Consider the following 5,126-nt stretch of genomic DNA (forward strand, 5'->3'; position numbering starts at 1 on the left):
TCGGTGGTGCAAGAGAAACACTTCCGGGGCAGAATACGTCATCTGGTCTGTGCGCTGCAGACGCTTTCATTAAAGTTATTATCAAAAGAACCATCAAATTAATAATATACGTATTAATCATATTACCAGACTATGCGGTAATAATATACACTAAAACTAATGAGTACTTAAAATCATATTAAAGAAATAACACAGCAAAGCAACTATTATTTACTAGAGAATAAACTATAACTGAGTAATTACGTATTATATATATATATTTGTATATTTATATTTGTATTCCCACTCAGGCTCCTTTTAATGAGGAACTCCAATCAGTTGAGCTGAATTAAAGTAGTGTGTAACAACATGTGTTTGTGTGTATCGAACACCGGTAGGAGTTTTACCTTTACATAAGTCAGGTTACCAGAAAACCTCTGTCACTGTTCAATAAATCTGGGCTGAAGATGGGATTCATTATAATTCAAAATCTCCGTCTCATTCGATGTCTGGCCTTTTGCCTTCTGCCCTTGTATGTCCTCTGACTAGCCCCGCCGTTTGGCCTGTTATTTATGTGTATGATCATCTCGCTGGCCCTGGCTGCCACGGCCAACAAGATGGAAACCTTCTGATTAATTCTGCTTTCACTTTGCTGCCTGGCTTTATTCAAACAAAGATAATGAAACAGTATGATTGTCTGCTTCAGGGCAGTGTTTCATTTCCTCAAACAATAACATTTTACAGACGCAGCGGGACGATTATTACTGCTTTGATTGTTAAGGTAATATTCTGTACACGGACAAAAAAACATTCCTTAATGTTTATTTGCAATTGATGTACTGTAAGTATTGTATTCAGTTTATACACAGAGTCATATGACATGAATGTTTTGTTTTATGAATGGTGGTGCAAATGTCCTTTACAATCACATGTTCTCAAATCCTCACTGCAATCCAAGCTGAGCATCCAATTCTCCAGATTCATCTCATTCACGCCACTCTACTGCCAGTTCCTCCTTCCCTGCTAAGATTACATGGTGTAATCTTCATGCACGATCGAGATGCAGGGGATAGTGAATGCCAACAATACACACGAGGCCATGCGAGATCCAGCACTAGATCACCTTTATTACGAGAGATAACCATTGTGTGCTGTTCTACAAGATTTCATTCCGCACTGACCCGGTCAACCTCTTTAGGTTTGGTTTTAATGTGAGTGGTGAAAAGGAGGTTTATTGCTTGGTTTTACACCATATTATTTATTTCCAGCGTGCTGCTATACAATTTCAATGTTCCATGTTTTTCTTCATTTCGCTTTTTCCAAGGCTGCAGAAATAGAGTCTCCGGGGGCAGGATCAAGCCTGCCAAGTTTATGGCTGTGCAGGGCACGGCATCAAACCATAATCTTTTGTATAGCAATCTGTGCACGGCCACCACTACAGATGGCTGACATCCTTAACAGAATGTCAGGGCCTCACATTAACCAACAGGCTCATTCATGAGTACGCAGCCGCCCCATCTTGCTCTGGACGGGAATGGAATAATATTTGTTTATTGCATCCGGTGATAGTTTAGCCCCTGCCAATGCGTGTGACTTTGACTAGCTCAAGGGAATCAATTCCAAGGAATCAGCTCTCTTTATCCCTACGCCTGGCCATCAGTCTGGCAGCTGGGGCTAATGCATTTGAACTATATCATTTGGTGTTTTATTCACGTATTTCTAACTTGTATCTTTAATTTAAAGGTGGAAAAATGCAATTTGTTATTGAGGATTTGTGGTGAAGTACCGTAAGACAAACTAACACCTTCTTTTATCTTGGATTTGGTGAGTTATTCTCCTAAAGCCAGGAAGCTCTACTTGTTTAGATAATTGTACGCTGCACTCCGGTGAGTAAAGACAAAGACAAAATGCTTTGAAGGCCTTCTGTCCATAAGGTGGACCAAAAGACAGGAAGTGAACAGCAGATGGACAGAAAGGAGTGGAATGGCTCAGTAACAATAGGAGGAGTTTGTGAGGTCTGTTCAACCCAGAGGGGTCTTTCAGGAGAGTCTTTACAGTTATTTTACCTCTGGTGGTGGTCTCAGTGTGAGGGCCCTTTTATCACGCTGCTTTCACTGCATCTTGAAAAAATGAAATGGCTGTAAACATGCTCTCTAGAGAGAAAGAAAGACACAAAGGAAGGCACGGCTTGTGCTGTGTGAGGGCGAAGACATACAGTTTATCAGAGTAAAAGCAGGCTGATGTCAGCCAGGGAATACCAGACCTGGAGTGCTGAAAGTTGCAGGATGGGTTTAGGATTTTATGGATTTGGAATAGCAGTAAAAGGCAACTTAGAGGAAAAAAATAGCAGACTTTTATTATCTGTAGGCTGGGAATAGTTCTAATAAATGAGGACCGAACTGACACATAGATATGGGTCTGTGTTTTTTCTTCACGAAATAACTAATGATCGCTTAAAATCCTTTGTTATCTCGGCTAAATTGCTTCAAAATAGCATATTTTACTTTCATGGACAGCCAAGAGAAATAATTCCAAAGTGGAAAGCAGACGTCAGTGAGATTGATGGGCTAGCATGTTGTTAGGATCTCTGGCTGTCGGGTTCACTGTGAAGTTGGTGTGGCGACAGGAAAACGGGTCTCTTCAGCAATTTCAAGGGTCCAGGAATTTACTCCGTTTTCTATTTAAAACACAGCTCCTTGGCACTTAGTGGTGAAAAGGTGACATGTTGAATCAATTGAAGGTAGCATGGGCCCCAGGTTGTGTAAGCAACGTGCCGAAGGGTCATTCATAGACATTAATAAGAAAGGCCTCCACGCAAACAGCCTGCTGCCCACATATGGCCCTCACAAAACGGCCAAATCATTTTTTAAGCTAGTTTTACATCTCGTCTCACACTGGGGAATGCGCTGAGCGCCCATATAATGAGACACCCCCCTTGAAGCCCCAATAAATGGCGTAGTCGAATAACAGAGGCCTCCCAGACCTGTCATCGCCCCAGTTCATCTGCTCTGATTTACAAGCGCTGTCCCAGAGGCTTTAAGGCCATCACTAATCCCACAGGGATGACCATCTGAATGACAGTGGAGTCAGACCGTCTAAAAAAACAACAGAAGGAGGCAGACAGTGCTGCATAACTCCCAAGCAGAAACAGATGCAGAGACGCTCTCCTGTTTATAATTGATTTTCAAGGGCAACATCTTGTTGTCATAGTTTGTCTAACGAGCCCCTGGCTGGCGCCCTGTTGCTTGTCAACCACAGGGTGTCAGATGGAGCAGCCGTCCGCCACCCCACCCCCGCTGGGATGGCACCATGCTGGAATACTGACATCGCCCAAGGAATTTCCCCGCGAGACGGTCTCCTGCTCGCTTTTAAAATCCTACCCGCCTCCTTTTTAAAGGTATTTTGAGTCGGCGAAGCGTCCAAAAGACCTCCAGAGGAGAACTGTTGTCTTCTCCCAGCTGCCCGGCCGGAGACACTGCCCTCTTTCCACGGACAGCAGGTATCATCCGGCCCTACATGGCCGCCAATGTTTATGTCTGAGATCAGGGGTGTCTTTGTGGGCCTCCAAGGCTAAGCCTCTAATTGGCCATGGCTCATCAATCACACAGAGCCAACCCTTTCACCCAAAGTCTCATCCAAACAGCTAAGAGGAAGGAGACCCATGGAATGGACTCTATGGCTCCCAAAGGCCTAAAAGTAGGCTTTGGGAGGGGCAAGCGGTTGGAGAAAAAAAACCACAACGTATTCCAAGTCGATGTCAAGCAATGTATGCGTCTGTCCTTTGTCTTTTCCTGACATGCTTCGACCACTTCCCCCTTCAACGAATAAAAAGTATAGGTGTGTCACCCCAGTGTGTGATACAGTCGAGGAGCATGGGGTGCTTTTTTTTAATAACGCTCAGACTGGCATACATGCTGTGTGAACCAATTTATTGAATCTCATTACATGCGTAAAAGTGTTAGTTCAAAGAGAGAAGACAAAACATCTGGCTTCACTTTGTTTCTTATTTGCTGTTTTCACTTGAACTTGACCTCAAAGTGATTTATTGAACCGGGTGAGAGCAAGAGCATTTCTTTCATTCCACTTTATTATTGTATCTCGGTTTGGTGGCGGCGACCGGCGGGCGGGTGGAGAACAAGGTGACACTCTGCAGCGATGCTGTTTAAGTGTGTCTGGAACTATAATCCAGAAGCATGCTCCAGACAGGGTCAGAGGGGTCATTGCAACTCCTCAGCCGTTGTGCAGCCATTATTTGGTTTGGCTGAACTCTGAAAGTCCAGGATTTGGCCACAGCGTAATGTCGAGCCCACAAATTTGTCAAGAGGAATAAGGAAAAGTCCACAGCACATGCGGTTTATGGGGTCAAAGCAAAGCCTCCACATTTCCTCACATCCAGAGACGGCATGTGCAACACTCAATGTGTTTTTCCCATCAGTCTGGGTGTGTTACTTATTTATTCTTTCATCCCTCTGTCCCTTCATTCATCATTCATTTACCACAAGTCAGGTCCGCGCGTTGTGTTTGTCCATGGGAAACGTGGAGGTCATGGAGGTTTGATGAAGAACAAGTCAAACAAAACTGGGTTACTGTGCTTCCATTCGCCATATCATAAACACAAATACACACACTAAACTTCCCCGGAGCCGGCCCGTGTCCAATTCTCTCCAGTAACCGAGAGTAATCAGCTGTGTCATCCTCGTCATAAATCTCCAAGTACGGCAGTGGCTCCCAGCCCAGATGGGGATAGGCCTTGTTCAGTCGCACTTGCCTCCGCATCATAAATCCATGGCCGTCTTCGCAGGAGCGGTTTCCTGCTTTGTGTGTGTCTCCCAACAGAGGAGTACATGGGGGAGGCGAGGATATTGCATGACCGCAGCCTCCTAAAGGAGTCAATTTGCAAAATGGACTGTCTCTTCCTCCCCGCAGAAATAATGGTGGGTTTCCAGGCAATTTCTCTTTTTTTTTTACCATCACATGCAGATTTGCAGCAGGGTCTCGGGGAAAACATGACCACCCTAGATCAGAAATGCGGGTTTCAACCTAAAACTCAACCTAAAATGTTTTAATCATAGGTTGGATCATGTATTGCTCTAAATTTGATGTCAGCTGAAGCTTTTATGAGGGAAACATGGAAAACAAAAAACTGT

Source organism: Anarhichas minor, unplaced genomic scaffold (assembly GCF_050575085.1).
Source record: "Anarhichas minor isolate MPS153535 unplaced genomic scaffold, ASM5057508v1 ptg000017l, whole genome shotgun sequence".
In the NCBI taxonomy this organism is placed as follows: domain Eukaryota; kingdom Metazoa; phylum Chordata; class Actinopteri; order Perciformes; family Anarhichadidae; genus Anarhichas; species Anarhichas minor.